The sequence below is a fragment of the Hyaena hyaena genome, unplaced genomic scaffold (genome assembly GCF_003009895.1).
Source record: "Hyaena hyaena isolate Hyena2069 unplaced genomic scaffold, ASM300989v1 scaffold_173, whole genome shotgun sequence".
In the NCBI taxonomy this organism is placed as follows: domain Eukaryota; kingdom Metazoa; phylum Chordata; class Mammalia; order Carnivora; family Hyaenidae; genus Hyaena; species Hyaena hyaena.
This window is the reverse complement of record NW_024080805.1, coordinates 1804404-1810244: the sequence shown is the minus strand read 5'-3', so window position 1 is coordinate 1810244 and position 5841 is coordinate 1804404. Positions and strand designations below refer to the sequence as shown.

At 41.1% G+C, this 5841-nt stretch overlaps 1 long non-coding RNA gene across 1 annotated transcript; it reads right to left on the bottom strand.

Annotated features, from left to right (window-relative positions):
* Nucleotides 1-3192: 3192 nt before the first annotated feature.
* Nucleotides 3193-4991, bottom strand: LOC120237160. The gene is made up of 2 exons (XR_005529875.1): nucleotides 4827-4991; nucleotides 3193-3433 (listed from the first exon to the last, which is right to left on the bottom strand). It is a non-coding gene; the product is annotated as an uncharacterized LOC120237160 (long non-coding RNA).
* Nucleotides 4992-5841: the final 850 nt, after the last annotated feature.

The following is a 5841-nucleotide window of genomic DNA, read 5'->3' as shown; positions in this document are numbered from 1 at the left end:
TAGCAGTATACAAAATTAATGTACAGAGATCTGTTACATTTCTATACAGCTATAATGAAGTGGTTGAAAGTAAAATCTAGGAAATATCCCATTTACAATTGCACCAAAAAAAAAAAATAATAAGATACTCAGGAATAAACCTAATCAAAGAAGTAAAAGATCTGTAATCTTTTTTTTTAATGTAAGCAAATTTTATTTTTTTATTATTTATTTATTTTATTATTATTTTTTAATGTTTTATTTATTTCTGAGAGAGAGAGACAGCTTGAGTAGGGGAGGGTCAAAGAGAGAGGGAGACACAGAATCTGAAACACCCTCCAGGCTCTGAATTAGCTGTCAGCACAGAGCCTGACGCGGGGCTAGAACCCACAAACCGTGAGATCATGACCTGAGCCGGAGTCGGACGCTTTACCGACTGAGCCACCCCAGAGCCCCAAAAGCAATGTACTCTTAAAACTATAAAACTCTGATGAAAGAAATTGAAGGTGACACAAAGAAATGGAAAAACATTCACAGCTCATGGATTGGAAGAGCAAACGTTGTTAAAATGTTTGTACTACCCAAAACAATCTACACATTTAATGCAATCCCAATCAAAATACCACCAGTATTTTTCGCAGAGCTAGAATAAACAATCCTAAAGTTTGTTTGGAACCACAAAAGACTCCAAATAGCCAAAGCAACCTTGAAAAAGAAAAGCAAAGCTGGAGGCATCACTGTTCCAAACATCAAGCTGTATTACAAAGCTACAGTAATCAAGAAGTATGGTGCTGGCACAAAAACAGACACATAGGTCAATGGAACAGAATTGAAAACCCAGAAATGAACCCACAACTATATGGTCAACTAACCTTCAATTAAGTAGTAAAGAATATCTAATGGAAAAAAGAGAGTCTCTTTAACAAATGGTGTTGGGAAAACTGGATGCAACATGCAGAAGAATGAAACTGGACCGTTCTCTTACACCACACACAAAAATAAATCAAAACGATGAAAGACATAAATATGAGAGAGGAAGAAATCAAAACCCTAGAGGAGAATACAGGCAGCAACCTCTCCGACATTGGCTAGGGCAGCTTCTTACTAGACATGTCACTGAAAGCAAGGGAAACAAAAGCAAACATGAACTTTGTTAAGATTAAAAAAAAAAAAAACTTCACAGCAAAGGAAAGAATCAACAAAACTAAAAGGCAGCCTATAGAATGGGAGAAGATATTTGCAAATGATATATCTGATAAAGAATTAGTATCCAGAATATATACAAACTTATCAAACTCAACATCCAAAAAACAAACAACCCAGTTAAGAAATGGGCAGAAGACATGAATAGAGATGTTTCCAAAGAAGACATTCAGATGGCTAACAGACACATGAAAGGATACTCAACTTCACTCATCAGCAGGGAAATACAAATCAAAACTACGATGAGATATCACATCACACATGTCAGAATGGCTAAAGTGAACAACACAGAAAACAACAGGTTTTGGTGACGATGTAGACAAAAGGAAACCCTCTTACACTATTGGTGGGAATGCAAACTGGTGCAGCCACTCTGGAAAACAGTATAGAGATTCCTCAAAAAGCTAAAAATAGAACTACCCTATGACCCAGCAATTACACTGCTAGGTATTTCCCCAAAGGATACAAAAATACAGATTTGAAGGGATACATGCACTCCAGTGTTTAAAGCAGCATTATTAACAATAGCCAAATATGGAAAGAGCCCAAATGTCCATCAACTGATGAATGGATAAAGATGTGGTGTATATATACAACAGAGTACTATTCAGCCATAAAAACATTGAAATCTTGCCATTTGCAATGACATGGATGGAGCTAGAGAGCATTATGCTAAGCTAAATAAGTCAAAGAGAGACAAATACTATCTGATTTCATTCATATGTGGAATTTAAGAAACAGAAGAGATGAAAATAGGGGGGAAAAAGAGAAAGGCAAACCAGAAAACAGACTCTTAACTATAGAGAACAAGCAGGGGAGGTGGATGGGGAGATGAGTTAAGTGGGTGATGCATATTAAGGAGGACACTTGTGACGAGCACTGTGTGTTATGTGTCAGTGATAAATCACTAAATTCTACAGCTGAAACTAACACTGTACCGTATGTGAACTAACTGGAATTTAAACCAAACTTGGAAAAAATTAAAAAATTAAAAGTCCTCTTGTCAATCTATCTGTAACTGTTCCTCCTTTCCTAAACCACTAAGAAACTGACAGTCTCTTGGCCCCTGTTCTAGGCCTAATTGTCGAGAATATTTTTTGAAACTGTGCAGATGGCTGATCACAGCATGCCTCATACCTTTCTCATCCTTGGCCAAGACATAAAGTCCTTGTGTTTTCTCTCCTTTGACCCACTGGCCCACTGCCCCCTCCCCCAAGCTTTATACTTCGCCCTATTCCACAGTAATTGCGCCCCAATATTGTCAACTCCCCACTAACCCATTAAGCCTCTCCGTTCTCTTACCCTCAAAGCTGCGTCTCCTGAAAGTGTGGTTACCCTGGGTCGCCTCTAGTGAAGGGACTCGTTCTCCCAAGTCCCCAATACCACAACAGAACTGGCATTCATTCTGCTGCCAGGGCCACTCTCAAAGCACCACTTCTCCTGTGTGTGCAATCTGCTGCTCTCCTGTCACCAATACAGAAGGCTTTAGGGTTTCGTTTCCATCCAGTACCATCCCTGTTCTGTGTGGCTTTTGCAGCCATGTGAACAATCAGTCTTTACCCTACCCCTTTCTTCCACCGGCACCTGAGATGTCACACTGGACCTCAAGTTTACCCTAATAATTGTCCCACCAGCTCACTCATACCCCATCTCACCATACTTGTCCTTCACTCTCATTAAGATGTCCAGGGCATCTTTGCCCACATAGCTCAGGCTTATCACTTTTCTTCTTAGCCACTCTCGCCTCAGCTACTCTCCCCACTATTATTTTCCAACTTTACTATCCTTAATCATTTATGTTTCTCCCCCAACCTTTCCCCCAGCCAAAAGTGCAACTGAATAAATCCAACTCCTCTCCTTTTCTGCTCCCACACTAATCACTACGGTAAAGATATCAATAGCTAATCTTTACTGACAACAACTGTATGAAGTAATACTATTATTACCCACATATTATAAATGAGGAAAATAAAGCCCAGAGGGAATAAGCATATTGCCCTAGACCACATAGCTAGTAAGCCAGACAATCTGCTTTAATCAAATATCTTTGAAATATACAAAGTAAAAATTGATAGAAATACAGGAAGAAATTGACAAATTATCATCAAGGTAGGAAATATCAGTTCACCTCCCCAGATCATTGGTAGGTCAGGCATTCAAAAACTTAGCAAAGAGGGGTTCTTGGCTGGCTCAGTCAGTAGAGCATGCAACTCTTGATCTCAAAGTTATCAGTTCAAGCTCCACATTGGACCTAGAGCAAAAAACAAACACAAAACAACACATGACAAAACCAACAACCTTAGTATAGAAATATATGATAAGAACACACTTAGGAAGTTTGATTTAGTGGACACATATGGAGCCCTGTCTCTAAAAATTAGCACATATGGTATATTGACAAAAATTTACAAAAAGTTAGACCAGTGATTCTTAACATATTTGGCGTCGAGACCCCTTTTACAGTCTTTTTTTCTTTTTGCAGTTTGGTATCTTTATTAAAAGACTTAAACATGGAGGAGCTAAGATGGTGGTGGAGTAAGAAGACTCTAAGCTCATCTCATCTCTTGAACACAACCAGATAATTATCAAATCATTTTAAATACCCCAGAAATCAACCTAAGACTAACAGAATAAATTGCACTACTAGAGAAAAAGAGGCCACACTGAGGAAGTTAGGAAATGCAGAGAAGTAGTTTAGGGGAGAAACAGATCATGGGTGCTGCAGAAGGAAGGGAGCCCTGGTCATGGAGAAAGGAGAGAAGGAGTGGAACACAAAGGGATACGCACAAAGAGAACACTTCCCAGAGCCATTGTCTGGGAAAATGGGAGAGACTGAATTCTATGAGTTCTTAAAAACAGTGGGGCTTAAAGATGAGTTTTAAAGGTTGGTGGGCTTGACTGGAGTAAAGCCCTGAGGCCACTGACCTACTCCTGGAGGCAAGCAAATAGCTCTGGGGGTGGGGGTAGATGGTGTGGAAATAGCAATCTGGGGAACACTTGGAGCACAGAGAAGTAAATCATTCACTTTTCCTAAAGCACATCCCTGAGAGGCAGAGTACTGGGAGATGCCTCTCTCGGAACAAAGGAGAGGACAGGCATTATTTTCCTCCCCCTGCTCCTCAGCATAAACACAGAGCTACCTGCGGGAAGCAAAGCATCACTGACACTGGTTGCCTAATTTGCTTATGCCAAGTCTCATGCCCCTGTGCTCTGGGCACAACTGCCTTCTCCATCAATCTTGCAACTGTCTCAGCATGGCAGGATCCTCCGTCAGAAGACCAGCTCAGACACACCCCCTCACAGTCCATCCCTAAATCCTGGAGTTTTAAAAGTCAGCAGGTCTGGCTGGAATAGAGCCCAGAGAGGACTGCACTGCTCCTGGAGAAAAGATAGGCGAACACCCCGGAGGCAAACTGTGGAAACAGTGATCTGAAAAACACCTGGGATGCACAGGATAGGTGATTATTAGCATTTTCAAAATTTTTCCCTGAGAGGCAGCATGCACAGTGATGCCTCTCAGGAATAAGCAGCTGGTAAGTGCCATTTTCCTCTCCCACCCCTCAGCATAGAAACAGAGCCAGCTACAGTAAACAGCACTGTACCAGCACTGGTTGCTCAGTCTCCTTACACCAGACCACACACACCTGCATGCTGCCGGTACTGCTCTTCTCTTTCAAGTTTGCCTCAGTCCCAGTGCAGAGGTCCCCTTCCCCAGAAGACCAAAAGTAACCCCTGCCCATACCATGTCTCCCAACCAGAGAGTTGAGAGACAGTTCTAGTGGAAGGAGCATGTCTCATTTAACAAGCAGATCAGAGCACACCTAGTTAAAACTTGCCACATTTTGTCCAAGGTTCAAACACTCCTCATTGCAGGCAAGGAGTGCCTCTGCAGATGACTGGCCTGAGGGATAGAGCAGCCAAAACAAAACAAAACAAAACCAAAACAAAACAAAAAAAAAAAACAACAACAGGCACATGCAGAACACACAACAGACACTCTCTGAAGTGCCAGGCCCTAGATACTCTATGACCTCTTCTTTATAAAGCCATTACACCCAGGAGCAGGAAATATAACAGACTCTGCTAATACAGAGAAGAGAGACTTAGACAAAATGCCAAGACAAAGGAGTCATCACAGATCAAAGAACGAGACAAGGTGACAGACAGAGATCTAATCGAAACAGGTATAAGTAACAAGCCTGATGGAGAATGTAAAGCAACAGTCTTAAGGATACTAGCTGGGCCTGGGAAAGGAAGGGAGGAGTTCAGGGAGGCCCTTACCACAGAAATAAAACAACAACAACAACAACAGCAAAAGGGCCAAAATGAAAAATGCAATAACTGAGGGTTGAAAATTAACTGTATGTAATGACCACAAGGATAGAAGAAGCAGAGGAACAAATAAGTGATACAAAAGACAGAATTACGGAAAATAACCAAGCTGCCAAAAAGACAGAAAAACATCAGTTCACAAAGGTATACTTAGGGAACTCAGTGACTCCATCAAACATAATAACAGTATCATAGGAGTCCCAGAGGCAGAAGAGAGAGAAAAGGAACAGAAGGTTTCTTTGAAGAAATTATAGCTGAAAACTTCCCTAATCTAGAGAAAGAAAAGGATATCCAGATCCAGCAGACACAGAGAAGGCCCATCAAAAT